This window comes from Leopardus geoffroyi, chromosome B3 (genome assembly GCF_018350155.1).
Source record: "Leopardus geoffroyi isolate Oge1 chromosome B3, O.geoffroyi_Oge1_pat1.0, whole genome shotgun sequence".
NCBI classification, from domain to species: Eukaryota; Metazoa; Chordata; class Mammalia; order Carnivora; family Felidae; genus Leopardus; species Leopardus geoffroyi.
The window spans coordinates 111726359-111752832 of NC_059337.1; the positions used below are offsets into that span (position 1 = coordinate 111726359).

The 26474-nt window shown below is 36.1% G+C and overlaps 1 protein-coding gene across 17 annotated transcripts in view; it reads left to right on the forward strand.

Annotated features, from left to right (window-relative positions):
* FUT8 (fucosyltransferase 8) overlaps positions 1-26474 on the forward strand; it is a 310681-nt gene that overhangs the window by 33795 nt on the left and 250412 nt on the right. For all 17 annotated transcript variants that reach the window (XM_045451266.1, XM_045451270.1, XM_045451276.1 and 14 more), the window contains exon 2: positions 15122-15219. The gene's annotated coding sequence lies outside the window, so the exon portion shown is untranslated. The remainder of the gene's footprint in view (positions 1-15121; positions 15220-26474) is intronic.

Below are 26474 nucleotides of genomic sequence, written 5' to 3' on the forward strand. Positions count from 1 at the left end.
TCTGTGCTGACAGTGCGAGGAGCCTGCTTGGGATTCTCTTTCTTCCTCTCTCTGCCCCTCCCCTGCTTGTGCACACACTCTCGCTCTCTCAAAATAAATAAACTTAAAAAAAAAGAACAAACTCATATAAACAACCTAACTTTATACCTCAGTGAACTAGAAAAAGAAGGGTAAACTAAACCCAAAATTAGTAGAAAAAAAGAAATACTAAACATCAGAGTGGAAATAAATGAAATAGAGTCTAGAAAGAAAATAGAAAAGATCAATGAAACTAAGAACTATTTTTTTAAAAGATAAAATAGATAAACCCTTAGCTAGACTCACCAAGAAAAAAAGAGAGAGGACTCAAAATCAGAAATGAAAGGAGATGTTATAACTGATACCATGGAAATGCAAAGGATCATAAGATTGTTATGAACAATGATAGACCAACAAATTGGTCAATTTAGAGAAATGGATAAATTCTCCTAAACATACAATTTACCAAGACTGAATTATGAAAATAGAAAATCTGAACAGACCAATTACTAGTAAGGAGACTTAATTAGTAATCAAAAACCTCTCAACAAATAAAATTCCAGTCCCAGATGGCTTTTCTGGTGAATTCTACCAAATGTTTTTTTTTTTTTTTATTTTTTTATTTTTTTTTTTCAACGTTTATTTATTTTTGGGACAGAGAGAGACAGAGCATGAACGGGGGAGGGGCAGAGAGAGAGGGAGACACAGAATCGGAAACAGGCTCCAGGCTCTGAGCCATCAGCCCAGAGCCTGACGTGGGGCTTGAACTCACGGATCGTGAGATCGTGACCTGGCTGAAGTCGGACGCTTAACCGACTGCGCCACCCAGGCGCCCCAGAATTCTACCAAATGTTTAAAGAAGAATTGATATCAATCTTTCTTAAACTCTTACAAAAAAATGAGGAGGAAACACTCCTAACTCCTTTTGTGAGGCTAGCATTGCCTTGATACCAAAGCCAGACAAAGACACCACAAGTAAAGAAAACTACAGGCCAGTATTCCTGATGAACATAGATATAAAAATCCTTAGTAAAATGTTGCCAAACCAAATTCAGCAGTATATTAAAAGGATCATACACTATGATCAAGTGGGATTTATCCCTGGGATGCAAAGATGATTCAAGATATACAAATCAATAAATGTGATACATTAAGTTAATAGAATAGAAGATAAAGATCATATTATCATCTCAATAGATGTGTAAAAAGTATTTGACAAAATATAACATCTTTTCATGATAAAAACTGTTAGCAAATGGAGAGTAGAGGAAGGAACTAACCTCAACCATGGAATGGGAAAAAGTATTTCCAAGTCATATATCTGATAAGGGTTAATATCCAAAATACATAAAGAACTTAAACTACTCAGTAGCAAAAGGGATTTTTTAATATAGTTACAAAATGGGCAAGAGAACTTAATAGACATTTTTTCATAGAAGACATACAAATGGCCTTGTTATATGAAAAGATGCTTGACATTATAATTGCTAGGGAAATGCAAATCAAAATCACAATGAGATATAACTCCTGTCTATTAGAATGGCTATTATCAAAAAGACAAGATACAACAAGTGTTAGTAGGGCTATGGAGAAAAGGAACCTGGGGCGCCTGGGTGGCTCAGTCTGCTAAGCGTCTGTCTCTTATTTTGGCTCAGGTCATGATCTCACAGTTTGTGAGATCTAGCCCTGCATGGGCTCTGTGCTGACGATGCAGAGCCTGCTTGGGATTCTCTCTCTTCCTCTCTCTTTGTCCCTTCCTGGCTTGTGTGCTCTCTTTCTCTCTCAAAATAAATAAACTTAAAAAAAAAAAAAGGAAAAAAGAAAAAGGAACCTTTGTGAACTGTTGGTGGGAATGTAAATTAGTACACCCATCATGGAAAACTGTATAAAATTAAAAATAGAGCTACCATATGATGCAGCAATTCTACTTCTGGGTATATATCCAGAGGAAGTGAAAACAGGATTTTGAAGAGATACCTGCACTCTCATGTTCATTGCAGCATTATTTACAGTAGTCAAGATATGGAAACAACCTGTTATCATATGAATGGATGAAAGGGATGTGGTATGTATATACTGTGTGTGTGTGTGTGTGTGTGTGTGTGTGTGTGTAATGTGTCCACACACACACACACCCCCTTTAGAATGTTATTCAACCATGAGAAAGAAGGAAATCCTATCATTTGTGACACATGGATGGACACTGAGAGCATTATATGCTAAGTGAAATAAGTCAGAGAAAGACAAATACTGCATATCAGACATTATAGGTACTTGAATTGCATATGTGGAATCTGAAAAAGCTGAACTAGAAACAGAGTGGAATGGTGGTTATCAGGGGCTAGGGGGTGGCAGAAATTAGATGTTGGTCAAAGGGTACATACTTCCGGTTATACGACAAGTAAGTTCTGGGAAAGTTAAGTTACTATTGATCTAACTTTAGGTTCACTGACTCTTTGCTATATCATCTCCAGTATGTTCTCCTTGTTGTAGATACTCTTTTACAGAATTTCTATTTTTTTTATGGTTTCTGTTTCTTTGTGAGCATATTTTTCTTTCTTCATTGAACATATTTATAATAGTTCTTTTAAAATCTTTGTTTATTGGGGTGCCTGGGTGGTTCAGTCAGTTGAGCATCCTACTTCGGCTCAGGTCATGATCTCGTGGTTCACGAGTTTGAGCCCCACATTGGGCTTGCTGCTATCAGTGCAGAGCCTGCTTCAGATCCTCTGTCTCTCTCTCTGTCCCTCCCCTGCTTGTGCTCTGTTTCTCAACAATAAAGAAAACATTAAAAAAAAAAAAAATAAAATCTTTGTTGATTGGTACCAACATCCGATTCTACAAGGTTGGTATTTATTTTTTGGTTTGTTGTTTGGTCTCATTTTTTTGACCTTTGTCAAATTAATTTTGAATTTTCATCTTGTTATGAGTGTTATAGATTCCGTTACATTCCTCCATAAAAGGGCTGATGTCTTTGTGTTAGCAGGCAGTTAATTTGGTTGTACTCATACTGCAAACTGTATCTTAGGAGGCAGTTGAATTGTCAGTTTTTTTTTTTTTTTTCAGTCATTGGCTGGTATCTGTCCTGCATATATGCAGTTCATTGGTCAGTCAGTTGGTCCTCCAAAGATTTGGGCAGAGTTATAAGTAGGTTTTATGACTTAACTTTCTGACTTTTCTGGAATTTCCCCTTCACTTTCCAGTGTTGGCAGTTGCTTTGGAAGCTTCATCTGGTATTCTAGAAGATAACACTGCAATTAAAAATTGGGAGCCTCGGGGTGCCTGGGTGGCTCAGTCGGTTGAGCGTCCGACTTCGAGCTCAGGTCGTGATCTCACTGTGAGTTTGGGTCCCGCGTTGGGCTCTGTGCTGACAGCTGAGATCCTGGAGCCTGCTTCAGTTTCTGTGTCTCCCTCTCTCTCTGCCCCTCCCCTGCTCACATTCTGTCTCTCTTTGTCTCTCAAAAGTGAATAAACATAAAAAAAATTGTGAGTCTCTTTGGGAATTTTATTTTCTTTGTGTGGCCACTGACTGTGGCCTGCCCTCAGGCTGTGTACAATATATTTACTGCTGCCATTTTTTGGGCAAGAATGCCATTTTTTCCCCAACAATACACTGCCCTCCAGAATCTGCTTCTGTTCATGTTCCTATGCCTTCAGATGTTATTGTCATTCGTATTTTTTCAAGTTTTATAATTGTAATCTGCAGGAGGATTGGTCTGGACAAGCTTATTCTAGTCTATTGGACGTGGAACTTCCCTCCATTTCCATTTGGTTTTGATGCATAGTCTCATTGATTTTTATTTATTTAATGTTTTATAATTATTTATAGCTTTTGATTTGATGTTCAAATTTGGCCAGTGGGAGCCCCTTCAAGCTTACTTTTTTTTTTTTTTTTTTTAACATTTATTTCTTTTTGAGAGACAGAGAGTGTGAGCAGGGAAGGGGCAGAGAGAGAGGGAGACACAGAATCCAAAGCAGGCTCCAGGCTCTGAGCTGTCAGCACAGAGCCCAACGCGGGGCTCGAACTCACGAACCGTGAGATCATGACATGAGCTGAAGTCGGACACTTAACTGACTGAGCCACCCAGGTGCCCCAAGCTTACTGTGTGTGTGTGTGTGTGTGTGTGTGTGTATGTGTGTATGTGTATTCTGTTGTTGGGCCCTTGTTGGACTTTGAACTCTTTATGTTAGACATAAAATGATGTCTCAGGCTTACTTTATGTATTCCCTGCTTCAGATAGGAGAACAAGATAGGTAGATAGATAGATTCATGTATGTATGTATGTATTTAAAATTTAGATACCATGATTTGGGTGCTAGAGGTTAATTTTTCAGGGTCATGTCATTGCTTCTAAGATGTCTTACTGAACAAAACTAAGAAATAGATATATTAAATTTTTTTTTAATGTTTATTTTTGAGAGAGAGAGAGAGAGAGAGAGACAGAGCATGAGTGGGGGAGGGGCAGAGAGAGAGGGAGACACAGAATCTGAAGCAGGCTCCAGGCTCTGAGCTGTCAGCACAGAACCCGATGTGGGGCTCGAACTCATGAACTGTGAGATCGTGACCTGAGCTGAAGTTGGATGCTTAACTGATTGAGTCACCCAGGCTCCCCGAAATAGATATATTTTTAAAAAATTAAATTCATACATCAATTCAAACTTAACAATAGAGTCTATTTTGTATTAATTTTTTTCATTTTATGTTTTCCCCACCATACTAAATATCTTAGTTCCTAATAACATATTTATCTATTTGGTTTATTGTACATGTTGCAAAAAAATTGTTCACAAATCACACCAGAGTTATAATTATCATAAAATCATAAAACTGAATTTCAAGATTTCTTTAGTAGTTCTTCTCTTTAGAATATATTCTGCTAATATACCTATATTAGCTATATATCTGTAGCTAGAGTGCTGTCTTTCAGAGTCATTTTAAATAATTCTTTTTTGTGTGTAGTTATTTTACCAACTCCGTATGTATTTAAGATCATTCGTTTGGGGCTTTTGTTTTTCCTTTTGATTTAATTTTTTTAAAGTTTATTTATATTTATTTTGAGAGAGAGAGAGAGAGAGAGAGAGAGAGAGAGAGCATGAGCAAGGGAGAGGCAGGGAGAGAGGACCCCAAGCAGGCTGTCAGCATGGAGCCCAACACGGGACTTGATCCCACGAACTGTGAGATCATGACCTGCACTGAAATCAAGAGTGGACGCTTAACCAACCGAGCCACCCAGGTACCACGCTCCCTACCCCCTGCCTTTTGATTTAATTTTATTCTTAACTATGTAAAACATGTATTTAGTTAAAAAATCAAAACTAATTAATAATATAAGCTTAGATAAACATTCTTCTACCCATATCTCCTCCTGTTGGTCCCATTCTCTTCCTTGCCTTTTACAAGTAACTTTTTATTAATTTTGGTATTTCCAGTATTTTGTTTTAAAATATATATATATAATCTATATTTTTTTTCTTAAAAGCTGGCATACTTTGTATTTGTTCTGTACATTACTTGTATTTACATAACAGTATATATACTGGAGAGCATATATGCATAGAGGTCCTCTTCATTCTTTTTTACAGCTATATAATATTCACTGTGCTAGTATATTACAGTTTATGCATCCAGACCTTGTTGGCGTATTTCTAATCTTTTCCATTGCAAATGATGTCTCCTTGGAATAACCTTCTCCATATGTTACATTGTATTTGTGAAAGTGTATCTTTAGAATGGCTGCAGAGTTGGGGGATTATTGGATCAGAATATAAATTAGTGCTATCTGATAGAAATGTAATGTGAGCCACATGTGGCTACTAGAAAATTTAAATTACACAATAAAAAATAAAAATATAATTTTAATTATAATAATTAATTATAAATATCCAAATATTACCACTTATATTTAAAATCCTGTCATTTCAACACTCAAAATGAGTATTATCATTGGCATGAGTCAGTATAAAAATTATTAATGAGATAGTTGAATTCTTTTTTGTACCAAGTCTTCAGAATCTTGTGTGTATTTCATACTCAACAGCACATCTGAGTTTGGACTGGCTGCAAGTCAAGTATGCAGTAATGCTTAGCAGCCACATTTTTCTCACAGTTTGTTTTCTGCCTTTACTTATAGTTTTGAGGGTCTTTTGGCCATGTATACTTTGAAAAAGGGTTTTTGTTGTTGACTTTATTAGTTAAAAATGCTATCTTTTACCTTTGGATTTTGAATCACTGCTAGACTGACGTTCCTCATTCCCAGGTTATACTTGAAATCATCCATGTTTTCTTGCAGGACTTTCATGGTTTTAATTTTTATATTTCCATCTCTGATCCATTTGAAATTTATCTTATTTTTTCATATACTTACAGTTTTGTTGTTTTCTATTTCCTTCAAAAGATGTTTAAAATAACATTTTTTAACCTGCAGGAGTAAGGGCTTTTTGTTGTTATTTTTCATATGTAGTTTTATTGCGCTGTGATCAGAGAACATAATTTGTGTTAATTTCTATTATTGTTGAACTTACTGAGATTTTCTGTATGACCTTATATATGATCAGTTTTTGTGAATAGTCCATATCCACTTGAAAAGAGATTGAGCTTTGTACTGTGGTAGAGAAAACAATATAGTAAGTTCAATATGGTGTAGTAATTTAACTTACTGATTACATTGCTTTGGTCTTCTGTGGCTTCACCTACTATTATTCTGTTTGTATTAATTTTTTCATACAGCTACTGTAGACTTTTTTTTTTTTTTATGAAGCTTGTGATGGGGCTCTTTGGTGCAAAAGTATTCATAATTGATTTATCTTCCTCATTGTTAATTTGTCTCTTAAAATTTATTTATTTATTTATTTTAATGTTTTTATTTTTGAGAGAGAGAGAGAGAGAGACAGACTGTGAGTGGGGGAGGGGCAGAAAGAGAGGGAGACACAGAATCCAAAGCAGGCTCTAGGCTCTGAGCTGTCAGCACAGAGCCTGACACGGGGCTGGAACCCACGAACTGCGATATCATGACCTGAGCCGAAGTCGGACGCTTAACCGACTGAGCCACCCAGGCTCCCCAATTTATTTGTCTTTTAGAATAAAAAAAGTTGTACTTTGTCTTGCTAGGTGTCTTTTGGGCCTAGGTGTTTTTTGTCAGTTATTAAGATCATAACCTCTGCTTTCATTTTGATTGTATTTGCCCATTTTACTTTTGCTCATGTATTTCCTTTTAATGTTTCTTCATTACTTTGTTTTAGGTGTTGCTTGTAATGTAAGTATACAATTGAGTTTTACTTCATGAGCCAATCTAAAATAATCTTTTTTCTTTTAGTGGAGGAGTTAAGCTCTTTGCATTTATTATTGACAACGATATGCTAGGTTTTAGCTCCTGACAAATATTTATTTTATTTTGTTTACCATGTGTATTCTGTTTACTGTGTGGCATTCATTATGTAGAATTACATTTTCATTGCTCTTTTTAAGAATTTGCTTTGAGGGGCACCTGGGTGGTTCAGTCAGTTCAGTGTCCAACTCTTGATTTCAGCTCTGGTCATGAACTTGCAGTTCCTGGGATTGAGCCCTGTATCGGGCTCTGCACTGACAGCACAGAGTCTATTTGAGATGCTTTCTCTCCCTCTGTCTTCCCCTCCCCTGCTTGTGTGTGTGCACTCTCTCTCTCAAAATACATAAATAAACATTTAAAAAAATAAATAAAATAAAGATTTTAAAATAGCAAAATCTTTAAAAAAGTTTGCTTTGAAAATTTTTTGATATTTACTATATTTATCTGGATAAAGTATGGAGTTTCATTAGTAATAATAACATTTTTTCATTAATTGTGACAAGTGTTCTGTAGTAATATAAAATGTTAACAATAGGGGAATCTGGGTGCGTGGTATATGGAAACTCTTTGTATGCTGCAACTTAGCTGTAATATAAAACTGTTTTAAAATTAAAAAAATTGTTTTCAATGTAGTAGAATTGAAGGTATCCCGGATTGGTTTTGGAAAGTAAATTTTATGTGAATTTATTGCTGAACTTCGTGAATATAAGCTGTAGTTTTCAGTTTTCAGAAAATTAGGGAGGTATAATCACTGTGTATTTGATGGTAAAGTTAGAGGAAAACATCTCTGATTTAGAACAATGAAAAAAAAGAAATTTTTGGACTGGAAAGAAATTTTTTAGCGAAAGATTAAAGAAAACAATTGCTTTTAGAACTGGTTACTTGAATCATATCTTGTCTAAATGAATTATTTAGAATTGTTGGGGAAGAAGTCATGTCTAGTAGCAAGGTATAAAGATTAATGGGTATTTAAATAAGAATTTTGATGGTTCCTAGAAGGTATAGGGCTTTTACTCCCAGAATTTTAGAGTTGCAAGAGACATTTACAGTTTATTCTAGTTCTTTCATTTGTATAAGAATAACTAGAAATCTAGGGCAGTGATATGTTAGATCTAGAATCATGTAGTAAATTGATATTTAGAGCTGGGATGACATTTGAAGACTCTTTCATTTCTGTTTTAGGATTCTTACCTCAATGCCAGAATGTGTTCTTGAGAGTTATGATAATCTTAAAAGTCACAAGATCCTGGGTTCCTCATATCCTACTTAAAGTGCAGCTAAGGCATTGTTACATATTTATACTTGTATTTTTTAAAAAGGCACAGATGGGGTGCTTGGGTGGCTCAGTCGGTTGGGCATCCGACTTCGGCTCAGGTCATGATCTCTTGGTGGGTGAGTTTGAGCCCTGCATCGGGCTCTGTGCTGACAGCTCAGAGCCTGGAGCCTGCTTTAGATTCTGTGTTTCCCTCTCTCTCTCTTCCCCTCCCCTGCTCATTCTTTTTCTCTCTCTCCAAATAATAACTAAACATTAAAAAATATTTGAAAAAGGCATAGAGCCATAAGTGATTTTTTATTCAACATCTCAGAGATAATGTTAGGTCATAAGCCTCTGCCTTGTTGGTTTTTTCTGTACTGGGTTTGTTCCCAGTAAGGGAAGGGCCTGGTAGAAGATTGTAGCAAAAAGGCCGATCATTATGAACTGTAGATTGGGAGCTAGAACTGGATCTGGTGCTGGAAACCATAAAAATGCCAGATGATGTAGGGGCTGGGATGGTGTTGGGTGATGACTTATATCATGACTAAGTGGACTTTCCAACCTGTAGTAAAGGGGACAGAATAAAGGAGGTTGCAGAGCCACCATCAAACTCATGCTAATCATGAGGGTCACTTCCCTTTTCATTCCCTGGAGCATTCTGCTACTTGCCAGCTAAGATTTGGAATAATCATAGATAATGAAATAAAATTCATCTGACATCTGCAAAACATTTTTATTTTGCAGAGCACTCTGACAAATATTATTGTTTGATCCTTGCAATATCCTTGAGTTGGGTAGAAGGGATATTGGTGAGCAGAAAATGTTAAATACTAATGTCAATGTATAACACAGTGTGTCAAGGCACTGCGTTAGAAACCAAAGGATATGAAAATGACTACACGTGGTCTTGGCTTTCATGGTGTACACCATCTTGTGGAGATTGGGGTGGGGAAACAGCCAAATTCAGTGTAAGGCATATTGAAAAATATTTGGAAATTCAAACTACCATGGGAATTTAAAAGGAAGGATGTTATTACAACTGATGGAAATTTTAGTGTTTTGCCTTCTGATTTCAGACTAGTTGAAAGGATAATAACTATAAAGGAATCTCTTGTTTGTTAAAACATTTATTTTAGTTTATTTTTTGAGAAGAGAGAGAGAGAGAGAGAGCGAGAGAGCGCATGAGCCAGGGAGGGTCAGAGAGAGAGAGAGAAAGAGACAGTCCCAAGCAGGCTCCATGCCTTCAGAGCAGAGCCTGATGCGGGGTTCAAACTCACGAACCATGAGATCATGACCTGAGCTGAAGTCAAAAGTTGGATGCTTAAGTGACTGAGCCACCCAGGCTCCCCTCTTTTAAAAAATATTATTTTATTGTATGTTACTGTGCTGTTAAGTTAGGCATAATGTTTTCACAAGGCTATTTTGGGACCACAGTCAATGACCACACAATAGTGGTCCAATTCTCTAAATAACAATCACTAGACAAACTGGACACCCTCTCATATGTGGACAAATCTGCATGGAAAAGTACCAGAGTTTTAGGTGTGGACTTGTGTACTTTATTTGCCCTTTCTAGTGTATTAAGAAGTGACACACACTTTAACTTGCCAAAAGCAATGCTTGCATCTTAGTGGCAACATGCTACTTATGTTACATACTGAAGTGAATACCAGAACTATAAAGGTAGCAGGTGTAAGTAAATTTCATTGGGAAGGGAGGTTGTCAACATAAATAGCAAATGGAGAGTGAGTAAGGAAACTCCTGTTGTCATAAACATATAAGACCTCAATCATATACAGGATACAGGAGGCATTTCAGTTTGTGACAGCCAGCCCAGAAATGTCAGATGCTTTTTCATTTAATCTCATACTTCTGTATTCCTACCAAAAAGGAGTACATTAAGAACGCAGAAAAGTTGCTTACTCAAAGGGTGAAACTCTCGAAAAGAGTAAGAGAGGGAATATAACTTAATGGAAATTGTTATGTAGAAGACTCTTTAAATTATAATTAACTACATTTTCATATCTTCACAGTAATACAAAACACAGTTACTTGCAGAACTGGTTCAGATTACTTGAATACCAGATACATTTTTAGTCTTGTATGTAAGTGTTTGGAAGTTACTTATGTTTATATGAATTGAAGCTATCAATACTTTTCTACAGCATAACTGCACACCAGAAAGGCCGAGGCAAACACAAATCAAGGGATGGAGTTTTCCCAAAGCTGCAGTGTGAAGACTATAAGCATTTGATTCCATACATGTGAATGGGTTTCTTTACTATAGGAAATTCAAATGGAGTAAGGTTTCTTGAGGGGAAGAAGGATAATCCTCTATATGCATTTAGTTTTCTGCTCCTTCTGCAGCACCACATTCTTCTCCTGCAGTGTCTGATGTCCATAATGTTAGGTTGTCTCTAAGCAACTTCATGGTGAGGGTACTGTCTTTGGATGAGGCTTCATTCAGTATATCAAGTTCTAAAGTGGCCTCATCAAAAGCCATTATAGCCAGTGTGGAGGCAAGCTTGGATTATTAAGGATCTCATAGTAAAATACAGAAAAGTTAAGAGCCAGCCCCAGGCAGATTGGGTGTGTGGGTTGCATCTCTTTCTTGCTCATATTAAAAGCCTCTCTGTAAGCTCCTTGGGAATTACCTTTTTTTTTTTTTTTTTAAATCTTGACCGCATGCACCTTCAGCAGCATATGAGAGGTAATCTTCCTTCATTTTCAGGTAGAAGACTTTACTCTCTAGATTAGTTGCATTGGCTATTAAAGACATATCCAACAAATAGCTTTTCACTGTTTTTCTTTTTTTTTTAATTTTTTTTAATGTTTATTTATTTATTTTGAGAGACAGAGACAGAGCATGAGCAGGGGAGGAGCAGAGAGAGAGAGAGACACAGAATCCGAAACAGGCTCCAGGCTCCGAGCTGTCAGCACAGAGCCCGACGCGGGGCTTGAACTCACAAACCGTGAGATCATGACCTGAGCTGAAGCCGGGCACTCAGCCGACTGAGCCACCCAGGCGCCCCTCACTGTTTTTCTTACTGGGTGTTGTTTATTCTTTGCAAACAGCTGGTATTTCACCTTCATGGTTACTAATGTTTTTTTTTTTTACCACATATTATGCATTTATTACATGCTTTCAGATAACTTATTAATGTAAGAGTGGTGTCAATTGGGTACATCTAATTTTGGAAAATTTCAGTGTTCAGTGCTATCACAAAGTTAATTTAACTCATAGTTTCCCTTTAAAATGGTTAATATAGTGCTTCCAGCCAAGATGGACCAGCAGGAATTGGTATCCTTCTGCCTGAAAGAACTAACTGGATAAAAAAATATGAAACAACAGTTTCTAAGACATTTGCCATCAGGCAACAAAAGACTTTGATCCCTGAGAGACAGGAAACAAACTAGGTGAGACTTAAGATTGCTCTAGCCTGGAGAGAGTTTCTAGGCATGGAGCAGGTCAGTAGAACCCAGAGGAGCCAAGAAATCTTACTGAGTTGAAGAGATGGAGCTGGGAAGCTGTGGGGAGCCAAGGCACCTAGAGTTCACAGGGCAGAATGTCAGAGAAGAGAGAGCTGCAAGAGAATTGGGCAGATCTCTAGAGGTTCCTTTCAAGAATTCAGTTGAGTACTAATCAGTGCATACCTTTGAGGGAACTACTTAAGGCTAGGAAGAACCACTCAAAAGGAATTGAGGGCACAATACAATACTTACAGCTCACATACAACACCAGGAATATAGTCTGGATCCATCAGAGAAGAAAGTCTCATTATTCGCTGAGTGTCAGGTAGAGCATCTCTAACATTCTGGTTGTCATTTTTAGATGTTTGATTTGGGTCTTTTTTTTTTTTGTCTTTACTTAAAATGTAGTCAACTTTTTTTCTGGTTTCTAGAACATATGGAATACATTTATAACAACTTTTAATGTCCTAGTTTCCTAATCTTATCAAGTGTGTCATATCTAGGCTGGTTTTGATTGATATTTTTACTCATTATGGCTCTATTTTTCTTATTTTTTAAAAACTTGCTTGGAAATCAGTTGATGCTTGTCAGGCATGTAAAAGGAGACATTGCAAATTTTACCTTGTTGGGTGCTGGATATTTTTGTATTCCTATAAATAGTCTTCAAACTTTTTCTGGAATATATTGAAATTACTTGGAAGGTGTTTGATCCTTTAAGGTATTGCTTTTAATCTTTGTTGAGTGGGATCACTTAATCTAATTGCCCTACTACTGAGGCGGAACCTTTCTGAATACTTTACCTGATGCCTTGTAAATCAGAGGTTTTCTATTTGGCTAATCATCTGGTTACAGATGTTAAATTGAGGGTTGGGTTGTTCCTTCAAGGTTTGTTTTTAAGCTCTTTTGGGTTCATTAGAGAGTTGTCTTTTTTTTTTTTTAATGTTTATTTTTACTTTATTTTGAGAGTGGGGGGTGGTGAGGGTCAGAGAGAGAGAGAATCCCAAGCTTGCTCCACACTGTTGTGCAGAGCCCAACACGGGGCTCGACCCCATGAAACCTGAGATCATGACCTGAGATCATGAGCTGAAAAAGAGTGGGATACTTAACTGATTGAGGTGCCCCTAGTCTTTATTCTAGGACTGATTTAGCCATGCTGAGGTCTCTCCTTATTGCCCAGAGTATACAAGGTCTCTCTCTACTCTGGTTGGATGGAACCTCCAATGTCCTCAGCTTTGCTTGTTCATTTTTTTTAGTTCCTCAGCTGTTGCTTTTTGCCTGGCCTCATGGATTTTACTCTGTGTGTAGATGAGTATTAAGTCAGACTCAAGTGGACCCCTACATAGATGGGGCTTTTTTTTTGCATAATGTCTCCTCTGTGGTATATTATTCCAGTAATTCCTGCCACCTATAACTTACTGAACTTAGATCTTTGTCTTTTCAAGTTAAGGAGATTGCTGTGTTATGCTTTGAATCTCCCTGCCTACAGTGGTATCTAGACATGTCTCTTGGCAAAAAGTCAAGGTGTTTATAGGGCTTATCTAGCTTGTTTCCTTCACTCAGGGAATGCATAGCTATACTATTGTCCAGTGTCTGTAAACTGTTTCATCATATGTTTTCTCTAGTTTTGTAGTTGCTTACTGTCTGAGCGTAAATCTGGTACCAGTTACACCATAATGGCTAGAAGCATAAATCCTAAACTACTGGATTATTGTGGGAGGTTGGTAAAGCCTTTTGGGTGAAGTTTAGGAAGAAATGATGGTGAGCCCTTAGCTGATTTTTCTAGTTAATGGCCATTTAGGAATTGTTTGTTTATGGGCCCTTGGAGTAGTTAACTTAGCAGTAGTTTGTCTTTTTCAACCAGATCTAGCAGTTGAGATAATGTAAATAGTAAAGCACTATACAAATGTGCTTATTATTTTTAGTTTAATTTACTGAATGTTCTTAATAAGCTGGTCTGCTTCAGAATAGGTTTTTGACTTTTGGAATTTAAAATGAAAATAGTTGGATTACCTTATGCTGGAGGAGTTGAAGTTGGTTCAATATTATCTCTAATCACAAAAAATTGGTTTCAGTAGGCTTTGGTGTCATTGGAGAAAGACTGCTTCTCACAATTCATAATAATGTCAGTCCTAAATCTCATGTATCAATAGTAAAGTACCTGGCAGAAAGACATATTTCCGAAGAATGTATTGTGTTGCTATCTTATTCTTGGCTTTTTGTACTTAATGACTTGTACATATGTACTTAGTAAACATTTGATGTATGAATCTTTATTAAGACCATTCACTTGTCAATCATATGATTACACTCTATGTGTCAAACATGGTAGTATATAATTGGGAGGCAAAAGAAATAAGAGATAGGGTCCCTTATCAGAAGATCACATGAGATGGTGCATGTATAAGGCAGCAACATATTCTGGCAAGGATTAATGGAGTACAGAGTGATTTTATCAGCTCTCAGGGAGAAATGGAGGGGCTGGATTTTGAGAAAATTGATGCATTGATTCACCAAGAGAATAAGGGAGAAAAAGTCCCTCTTCTAAAAAGAAGGAATGGTGTGTTGCAGAGAATGACAAAATTTTTCTGTGGAAAGCAAGCAAATTAAATTGGCTTGAATGGAATTTTCTGTAGAAGATAGTCAGAAATTAGGTTGTAGAGCTAATTGGGGTGTGAGGTTGTAGAAGATTTTGAGCATTAGTCTGAAAAGAGAGATAATTCTGATTGTCCTATATGTTAAAAAGTAGACAAAATTAAAGGGTTTTGTGTTCACACAGTAAGTTTTATAGGTGCTGACTTATTTTAAGATAAACTATGGAGAAAATTAAGACATTGTTACTGTGTTTGACTAATTTGCAAAGTAAAAACCCGTTCTTTATTGGGATTTGAAAAACACTGCTTGCAGAAAAACACTGCTTGCAAAAGTTTCACATGTTATAACATGTTATAAGGGAGAAAAAGGAATTTTTTAAATGGTATAATAACTGAGGGTATTCTAACTGAACTTAGAGTAGGGCTCAATTTCATTTGTTTATTTGTTTTTGTTGTTCCAGGTTGCTGCTTTTGCTAAGAGAGTACCCATGACCCTGATGGTATTTTCATTCAAGATAAAGTGTTCTGTTGCCTTTATTGATTAACTGAACGAATTCAGGTTAGTATATTTGTGGACAGCACTTCCTTGTTCTAATTATAAATTAATATGTTGAGAAATGGATAATTATGTGTTTGAAGCATGTATGTGTATAGCAGTGAAGTAGAAAGACCGGGTCAGTCTAACCTCTGTTGAATTGTGTATTAGTTAATAAACATTTTCTGAGTACCATGTGTAATCTGTAATACATAAAATAAAAAAAATGTTTTACTCCCTGTTTATGGCTAAATATGGTACATTGTACTTGCATTGTTGTGTGGTATATTTGGTGCTGAAATAAACAACTCATCTTAGAATTTTTTGACATTTTTGATAGCTGACTTTTAAAGGTTGGATTCATGTCCAGATTTTAGTCCTACATTAAAGTTATTATTTGTTTTTAGTGTTTAATCTTGGAATTTTGACAAATGTATATTCGTCACCATAATCTTTTAAATTCACTTATGTTGTCTCTTTGTAGTCAGCCTCTCCCTTCACCACAACTCCTAGCAACCACTGATTTGTTTTTTGTCCCTATAGTCTACCTTTTCATGTATGTCATTTAACTAGAATTATTTAGTATGTAGCTTTTGAAATCTAGTTTCTTTCACTTAATGTAATGCATTTGTATTCATTCATGTTGTGTATACTAGTAATTTGTTCTTTTTTTCTTGCTGAGCTATGTTCTGCTATATGGTGATATATCATTTAGTTTATCCATTTACTGGTTGATGGACTTTTGGGGGAGTTTCCAGTTTTTGGTTATTATATCAGTCAAATTTATCACATTATATTGACTGCATTCTCTATGCTATACTTTCCATCCTGTGACTTAATTATTTTATAACTGGAAGTTTGTACCTCTTAATCCCTTTCATCTCTTTTGCCTTTCCTGCCACCTCTCTGGCAACTACCAGTTCTCTGTTTTTATGAGTCTGTTTCTTTTGTTTGTGTGTTTTGTTTTTTGGATTCTATATATAAGTGAAATCATATGGTATTTGTCTTTTTTCATCTGACTTATTTCACTTAGCTCAGTACTCTCCATCCATGTTGTCATGAATGGCAAGATTTCAGTATTTTTTTTTTATGACTGAGTAATATGTGTATATATATCACATCTTCTTTATCCATTCATCTGTCAGTGGAGTTTTATGTTGCTTCCATATCTTGGCTATTGTAAATAATGCTGCAATAAATATATGGGTACATACATGTTTTTGAATTAGTATGTTTATTTTCTGTAGATAAATACCCAGAAGTGGAATTGCTGTGTTGAATGGTATTTCTATTTTTAATTTTTTGAGAAACCTCCATATTGTTTTCCATAGTGACTCCACCAATTTACAATCCTACCAACAGTATACAAGGGTTGCCTTTTCTCTATATTCTTGTGAACACTTGTTATTTCTTGTGCGTGCGTGCGTGTGTGTGTGTTTCCTTTGATACTAGCCATTCTGACTGGTATAAGGTGATATCTCATTGTGGTTTTGATTTGTACTTCTCCGATGACTAGTGATGTTCATGTTTCTGTTGACCTTGTGTATATCTTCTTTCAGGTCTTCTGCTCATTTTTAATTGGATTGTTCGTTTTTTGGTTTTGAGTTGTATGACTTCTTTATATGTTTTAGATATTAGCCCCTTATTGGATATAGCCCCTTATTGGATTTGCAAGTATCTTCTCTCATTCAGTAGGCTTCCTTTTCATTTTGTTCGTAGTTTCCTTTACTGTGCAAAGCTTTTTAGTTTGATGTAATCCTAATTGTTTATTTTTGCTTTTGTTTCTCTTGCCTGGGGACATACCCTGAAAAATATTACTAAGGCCAATGTCCAAGAGATCATTGCCTGTTGTTTGTTTTTTGTTTTTTTTAAGTTTTATGGTTTCAGGTATTACATTGAGGTCTTTAATCCATTTTGAGTTTGTTTTTGTGTGTAGTATAAGAAAGTGATTCAGTTTCATTCTTTTGGATGTAGCTGTCCAGTTTTCCTAACACCATTTATTGAAGAGACTGTCTTTTCCCCTATTATATATTCTTGTCTCCTTTGTCATAGGGTAATTAACCATTTAAGCTTATGTTTATTTTAGGGCTTTCCATTCTGTTCCATTGATTGATGAGTCTGATTTTGGGCCAAAACCATACTGTTTTGATTATTGCAGCTTTGTAGTACAGATTCAAATCAGGGATTGTGGTACCTCTAGCTTTGGTCTTCTTTCTCAAGATTGTTTTGGCTTAGATGATTAAGCTTCCTTTTTTTTTTTTTTTTTTTTTTTAAAATGTTTATTTTTGAGAGAGAGACAGAGTGTGAGCAGGGGAGGGGCAGAGAAAGAGGGAGACACAGAATTCGAAGCAGGCTATAGGTTCTAAGCTGTCAGCACAGAGCCTGAAGTGGGGCTCAAACTCCTGAACCGTGACATCATGACCTGAGCCAAAGTCAGGTGCTTAACTGACTGAGCCACTCACGTGCCCCTAGATGATTGAGCTTCTTGTCAGCAGTGATTGTTTTAGATTTTGGTATTTTCTGAAGGAAGGATAGCAAATATTACAACTTGTTGAATGCATGGTTTAGTCTCAGCCATACATGGACTACTTGGAGTTCATTAGAATACCTTGCATCTGTGGTGGATTCTACAAGATTGGCAGGGCAAGAAAGTAGAAAGTGAATTTCCTTAAAGCATGAGAAAATTGAGCCTATCAGAAGGGTAAAAGCTTCTCACATAATTATTACACAAAATGGACCTTGAGGAACATTTAGGTTAATGCCTGTGTGTGTGTGTGTGTGTGTGTGTGTGTGTGTGTGTGTGTGTGTGTGTTTTGTAAATGGGAAAAAGGAGACCTAGAGAGATGAAGTGATAAGCTTTTAGTCATACAGCTAGCTGGAGACATGTAGTGTGGTGGCTCTTTTTACTCATCATCCTGCCTTTCTTTATCCTGGGATTGTTGCTTGACCTAAGGGTAGGGATAAAGTTAAATTGCTCAATTTAAAGTTGTTTACAGTTTAAAAATACTATTTATGTCTGCATACTATTTGGAAATTTTAGTTTTTGGCAATTCTAAAGACATTCTAATATAGCTTCTCCTCCACCCTCCAGGATGCAGAACACTCTCCAAGTTTTAAATTAATGTAAAAAAATAAAAATAAAATTGTTTATAAAATTCAGTTTTTAATTTCCTTTTCAGACTTTAACTTCAGACTTTAAGTTAGAACAGGTCACTATTGAAATGGTATTAGATACAATCTTAGTTTTCAAACAGATACAAAAAAAGATGTTGGTGTTTAAATATAACTATGTGAAAGCATTTTTTTTTTAAAAATTTTTTTTTTTTAACGTTTTTTTTATTTATTTTTGAGACAGAGAGAGACAGAGCATGAACAGGGGAGGGGCAGAGAGAGAGGGAGACACAGAATCCGAAACAGGCTCCAGGCTCTGAGCCATCAGCCCAGAGCCTGACGCGGGGCTCGAACCCACGGACCGCGAGATCGTGACCTGGCTGAAGTCGGACGCTTAACCGACTGCGCCACCCAGGCGCCCCTGAAAGCATTTTTATGTAGATCAATTTAAAAGCATGAAATTTATTTATTTATTTTTAACATTTTTATTTTATTTTTTGAGAGACAGAGTGCTAGTTGGGAGGGGCAGGGAGAGAGGGATACACAGAAATCCAAAGCAGGCTCCAGACTCTGAGCTGTCAACACAGAGCCCGAGGTGGGGCTTGAACCCATGAACTGTGAGATCATGACCTGAGCTGAAGTCAGATGCTTAACTGACTGAGCCACCCAGGCACCCCTAAAAGTATAAAATTTAAATAAGACCTCTATTTTCACAAACATTTCAGATAAATATGGACCTTAGATTTTTTGGTTGAAAATCTGAGTACCCTAAAATCTGCTCTGGAGGATTTCACTAATTAACATGTTTACAGGTATAATTAAAGTGCTCCTTTTTCTCATGAGCACTACCAAACCTAGAAAATTGCAAAAAAACTTGTTAGAGATACTATTTTAGAAATGGGACATTTTAAAATAAATATAATATCATAGGTGTTTACTTTTGGGTATTTGATGTATAGGCATGTTAAGAAATTGTGACTCAGTTGAAGTGGTTTTAGTTATACAGAAAGTATACTTCTTTGCTCTAATTTTTTTCTCCTGTAACATGTAATACTTATTGTGTTATACTATGTTCATTCTGATTTCCTAAGAATTTCTAGCCTTTTAGGACAAAGAGGACACCTATTTGGAGACAATTCTTTAGGAGTCTTTTGTGTTTCTGTCCATATCCTGAGCAGAAGCATTGACAGCTTTTGTTGGGGGCTATCTTTTAAGGAAATTTGTATAGCAAACAGCCTACGTAGATAGAAATAGTGTTTCCATAAGGACAGGTGATAGATATCTTTGCTGTTCAGGATAATCAAGATAATCCCTTTGGGGGAAAAGATAGGGTTTGTTACTCCTTGAAAGATTTAGATTGGATAAGCTCAGCTTTTTTCTCCTATAATACAGCCTACTGTGTGTACAGGCATCACTGGCTCTCCTTGTGTTGCCTCTTAAGAATTAGAGCTTGGGGAATGAGTGCAAAAGATTATATTCTGGCCACTACTGTTGTTTTGAGCAGTAAACTTCTTTGTCTCTGACCCAAGAGTGTCATACCTTCTGCCAGGATTATCTGATGCTGATTTAACCAGGTATCACTAACACAACCTACTGATAAAACAAAGCCGAGTTTATGGCTTATGCTGTGAAGGAGAATACCACCTTTTAAGAGCTTTGGTGGTATCTTAGAGGGGCAAAGTCAAGGCTAAAATGTGAGAATTTGAAATTTTATTTGAGTCTTCCAGTGGTAATGATGGGGCCTGATTAGGATTGAATAACATGATATAATAGTTTAGAATTGGCGAAACAGCAAGGCAAGGATTTGAAAATTGTTGATGTTTCTTGTTGAAGAGTTGATGGGTCTTTCCTGAAGCTTCTGTAATGAACAATCAAGTTATATTCATGCAAAAGTCTTCTGGAATAGTAGAGGTATGCTAATGAGGACATTGGCCTAATAAAGTCTTGTTAATATACACAGGAAGTTGTATGTGTAGGTAGTTACATTAGTTTTCTAGGACTGCTATCACAAATTACCACACACTTATGGGCTTAAAAAAATCCTTTCATCCCTAACTTTTGTTGTTTACAAGAAGTCCTTAGTGTTTTTTGGTTTGTAGCAGCATAACTCTAATTTCTACCTCCATCTTCACATGGCAGTCTTCCCTCCGTATCTGTATTAAAATTTCTCTCTTATAAGGACACCAGTCATTGGATTAGAGCCCACCTTAATTCACTATAACCTCATGTTACCTTGATTATATCTGCAAAGACCCGATTTCCAAATAAGTTTATGATCACAATGAATGAATTCTGGAGAGACATTATTCAACCCAGTACACAAGAGTATGTGGTTTCAGTCCTTAGTATCTAAGTTGTGTATGGCTATATGATTTTGTTTCTCAATATCCATGACACTGTCCAAGCTGATTGCTTAACTTGCATTTAGAATAAAATCTCAGGCTCTTCAGAGTTTTTGACAACAGCATGATGTAGTGGAAAGAATACCAGTGCGGAAATCAAGTTGCCTTGGTTCTGGTTTGTACCCTGCTATGAACTAGCTTGAGAAAATTACTGTCTTCTCTAGCTATTAGTGTCTCAATAGGTAAATGGGGAGGTCTAGAAGAAAAGAGGAATGGACCAAATGATCTCTAAGGGCCTTTCTAGCTCTCAGATTCTGAAGTTTGGTAATTGTTGAGTGTGTGTTCAATTTGTTGGAGTGACAAAATGAGAAAAGGAAATAGAGAATGCTTTAAATGCTGATATGATAGATTCTGACCTGTGAATGTAGGCTTATTTATGGGAGAAGATTTTATTTATTATTGGGTGAAGATCATTCATGAAGATACTAGGTAAACATACAGTTAGTCCTGATCTCTCTGACTTAACCATATTTTGTTTTTCTGTTAGTTTGAAATAGTATATTTGGAAGGGAGACATTCTTCAGGTCAGTTAATTCACTTGAACTTAGAAAAATCTGTTGTTGCTGTACTCTCTCAGCTGAGTTCAGAAAATGAAATAACCTTTTCTGAAGTGAGCATGAGAGTGTAGCTCTCCCTTCATTGCCCACATTTCTCTATCATAATATTCCTGTGGTCATGGGATCTGAGAAAACTTCTTACTAGAGAATAGTAATAGGCTAGTGAGGTGGTGCATGGTGCTGGATGGAGTTCTAGGTGTAAGTGTCTCTTCTTCCACTGGATTTTTCTTATGTTTTGAGTAAGTCATTGTAGTACTGTTCGAATTCTTTCTTTGAATAATGTTGAAAATACATAGTTACTTCATAGACATATTGTGGATGCTTGACAGGACATTTTTTTGGCAATAGTAAAACTACCTATGGTTGTATCTGTGCTTGTCCTTTTCAAGGTACATATTAACAGTGTGTATATATTGGTGGTAAGTATAAATGTGGGTTGAACCAATATCTTTGGATTTGCATGAAAGTGATTGAAGTAGAAGAAAATGAATTTTTGATTCATTCCATGCAGTAGAATATCAAACCCATCTTCCAGGAAACCCTGGAAATCTCTCAACGCTTGAACTTAAGGACTTTCCTACATAACTGCTCTCTAATTACAGACAAATTTTCCCAAGTTCCTGTTTTCAGCATGAGTATTTGGGTGATTCAGAGACCATCACCAGTTACTACAACAGTGGTGGTTTCTTTTTTTTAATTTTAGGAGACATACTAGAGTATAAAATTTGCAATAATACCGTAGAAGTACTTGAAATAAAATGTTATTGTAAAAACTAATATAAATAGATGCTATAATTCGGTAATAAGAATATCTTCTGAATCATTTTCTGTTCACATTTCCATCAATGTGAAAGAGTAGTAGAACGAAAAGAATAGTAGAATGTTGTTAGTGTATGTTTTTTTTTTTTTTTTAATATGCTGTCCACATGAGTGAGAAAAAGTCAAGATTTTTTGATTTGTGGGTGATTCTGATGAATGAAAAAAAGCCTGGAAGGCTTTTCTTGGAGGAGTGGGGTATAGGGTGGAGATTGTGGCTGATGATTCAGGTTTGGATCAAACTCTCTTTGGTTGTAGTTTTCCCCTCCTCATTTTAGACCTTGAAGTTGGTCTAATATTTAACAACAAGATAAAGTTTCTTCCACTTGTAATAAATATTTTCCAATTTCAGAGAATTATGAATTGGCAAAGATTGAAAAGTAGAGTATGGATGGGTTTGATTTATTTTATGGTTTGGAGTCTTCACTTTCTATGTAGTGTTTGTTTTTGTTGGATTCACAGAGGCTTGAGAAATTGGAGGAATCTCCTACCCCGCATTCCCCAGCCAGCTATTCCTTCAGCTTCACAGGAAAAAAAAAAAAAAAAGGAAAGGAAGAAGGAAAATCATGTTGAACACATTTTTTCCTCTCTTCAAACACCTATTCAGAATTAATGGATTACTGTTTGTTTGGTGGAGGGTTTTATGTTTTTTGTTTTCTTTTAATTTTATTTTTTAGAGTAGTTTTACCTTTAGAGAAAAATTGAACAGAAGTACAGAGTTCCCTTATATCTTGCAGTCTTTCTATAATTGCTTATTAATACCAGATTTTGGTTTTTTTTTTTTCCCCTTCCAATTCTTTGGGATTTTTTTTATGTAGATGATCATATCATCTGTGAACAAAAGACAGTTTGATTTTTTCCTTCCTAATTTGTATATCATTGATATCCTTTTCTTGTCTTATTGCATTAGCTAGGATGTCCAGTGTAATATAAGTAGGAATTCTGAAAGGGAAAAGTCTTAAGAGGGAATGTATCTAGTTTCTTACTGTTAAGAATGATATTTGCTATACATTTTTTATAGATTTTCTTTATCAGCTTGAGGAAGTTCCTTTGTATTCCTATTTTGCTGTGAGTTTTTATCGTAAATGGGTGTTGGATTTTACGTATTCTTTTTCTGCATGTATTGATAGCACATGATTTTTCTTGTATTGATGTGTGATTGATTACATTAATTGATACATTAATTGATTTTTAAATATTGAACTTGATTTATATACTTGGAATAAATCCTATTTGTGGTGCATAATTAGAATTGCTAATATTTTTTGAGGGTTTTTTTGTATCTGTGTTCACAAGAGATATTTGTAGTTTTCTTTTCTTGTCTGGGTTTAGTATTAGGGTAATGCTGGCCACATAGAATGAATTGAGAAGTGCTCCCTCTTATACTTTCTGGAACAGGCTGCAGAGAATTGGTATTACTTGTTCGTTAAATGTTTGGTTGAATTCACTTGGGAAATTATCTGGGTATGAAGCTTTCGTTTTTGGAAATTATTATTTATTTATTCAATTTCTTTGATCGTTATAGCCTTATATGGGTGATCTCTTTCTTCCTTCTGTGAGCTGTGGTAGATTGTCTTTCAAGGATTTGTTCCATTTCATCTACGTTGTCAAATTTATGGGCCTTGAATTATTTATAATATTCCGTTATTATCCTTTTAATGTCCATAGGATCGCTGGAGATGGAACCTCTTTCATTTCTGATATTACTAACCTGTGTCATCTTTCCTTTTTTCTTGAGAAACCTAAGGGTTTATCCATTTTATTGATCTTTTCAAAGAACCAGCTTTTTTAGTTTTGTTGCTTTTTTTCTCTATTGTTTACATATTTTCAATTTCACTGATTTCTTCTCTGATTTTTATTATTTGTTTTCTTCTGCTTAGTTTGGATTTCATTTGCCTTTCTTTTTCTAGTTTCCCATGGCAGAAGCTTGGGTGATTGATTTTAGCTCCTTCTTTTAATATATGCCTCCAATGGTATATAAATTTTTCTCTGAGAGAGAAAATACAGTGGTGCATGTTGCATCCCACAAATTCTTATGTTTTATTTACATTTTTACTTAGATTAAAATATTAATTTCTTGAGATGTTTTCTTTGACTCACATGTTACTTACGTGTGTTGTTTATTTCCAAATATTTGCATATTTTCTAGCTATCTTTGTGTTATTAATTATTAGTTTAATTCCACTGTGGTCTGAGAGCCTACTTTGTATGACTAAGGTGTGTTTTGTGGCCCAGAATGTAGTCTGTCTTGGTAAATGTTCTCTTTGAGCTTGAGAAGAATGTGTATACTGTTGTTGTTGGATAAAGTAGTATATGGATGGCAATTAGATCTGGCTGAATGATGGTGCTATTCAGTTTAACAGTATTCTTACTAATTTTATGTGTTTTGGTTCTGTCAGTTACTGATAAAGGGGTGTTGAAGTCTTCAAATATATGGTGAATTCGTGTATTTCTCTTTGCAGTTCTGTTAATTTTTACGGCATATATTTTGATGCTTTGTTGTTAGGTGTATACATATAAGGGAAGTTAGAGCTTCTTGAGAATTGACCCTTTGGCATTGTGTAATGCCCACCCTTCATCATTGACTGACAGTCTTTGTCTTTTTTTTATATTTATTTTTGAGAGAGAGAGAGACACACACACACACACACACACACACACACACACACACACACACACGAGTGCGAGTGGGGGAGGGGCAGAGAGAGAGAGACACAGAATCTGAAGCAGGCTCCAGGCTCTAAGATGTCAGTAAAGCTGGACGTGGGGCTCAAACCCATGAACTGTGAGATCATGATCTGAGCCAAAGTTGGCCACCTAACCAACTGAGCCACCCAGGAACCCCAATAGTATCTGTCTTTTAATTGATGTATTTAGGCCATTGTTATTTAAGGTAATTATTTGTATACTTGGATTTATATCTACCATATTTTTAACTGCTTTCTATTCCTTGTCTCTGTTGTTTCTTTTTGTCTTCCACTCTGCTTTTGCTTTCTCTTGTTTCAGTTGAACATTTTATATAATTTCATTTTTTTAAAACATATCTTAGTATATCATTATACTTACTTTACATATTTTTTAGTGGTTACCCCAGAGTTTGTAATTTTACATTTACAACTAATCTAGGTTCACTTTTATGTATGTATGTATGTATGTATGTATGTATGTATGTATGTATGTATTTGTTTATTTTTGAGAGACACAGTGTGAGTGGGGGAGGGGCAGAGAGAGAGGGAGACACAGAATCCGAAGCAAGCTCCAAGCTCCGAGCTGTCAGCACAGAGCCTGATGTGGGGCTCAAACTCACGCACCATGAGATCATGACCTGAGCTGAAGTTGGACGCTTAACTGACTGAGCCACCAAGGCATCCCTTTAATTTTTTTTAATGTTTATTTATTTTTGAGACGGAGTGAGAGAGAGAGAGTGTACGAGCAGGGGAGGGGCAGAGAGAGAGAGAGAGAGAGAGATAGAGAGAGAGACACAGAGGATCCGAGGCGGGCTCTGTGCTGACAGCAGAGAGCCCGGTGTGGGGCTCGAACTCATGAATCATGAGATCATGACCTGAGCTGAAGTCAGATGCTTAACCCAGGCACCCCTTGGTTCAGTTTCAAATAATAGTATATCACTTCATGGGTAGTGCAGGTACCTTATCACAGAGTATTCTTAATTCCTTTTTCTTATCCTTTATAACATTGTTGCCATTCATTTCATTTATCTATAAGCTGTGATCACTGGATATATATTGTGCTATTATTATTATTTTTAACAAATTGTTATTTTGTTAGATCAATTAAGAATAAGAAATGTAAGATTTAATTTTACCTTTTTTAAAAAAATTATTTATTTATTTTGAGAGAGCACAAGTGGGAAAGGGGCAGAGAGAGAGAGAGAATCCCGAGCAGGCTTTGCACCACCAGTGCAGGGCCCAGTGAGGGGCTTGAACTCACAAACCATGAGGTAATAACCTGAGCTGAAATTAGATGCTTAACTGACTGAGCCACCCAGATGCCCCTACCTTTTTAAAAATTGTTTCTCAGGGCGCCTGGGTGGCGCAGTTGGTTAAGCGGCCGACTTCGGCTCAGGTCATGATCTCGCGGTCCGTGAGTTCAAGCCCCGCGTCAGGCTCTGTGCTGACAGTTCGGAGCCTGGAGCCTGTTTCGGATTCTGTGTCTCCCTCTCTCTGACCCTCCCCCGTTCGTGCTCTCTCTCTGTCTCAAAAATAAATAAACGTTAAAAAAAATTAAAAAAAAATAAAAATAAAAATTGTTTCTCTAATTTCTTCATTTTTTTTTTATGTAATCCAAATTTTCTGACCTTTTGTAATTTGTACTTATAATGCTTTGTAATTTTCCTTCCTTCTGAAGGACTTTTTAAAACATTTCTTGCAAGGAA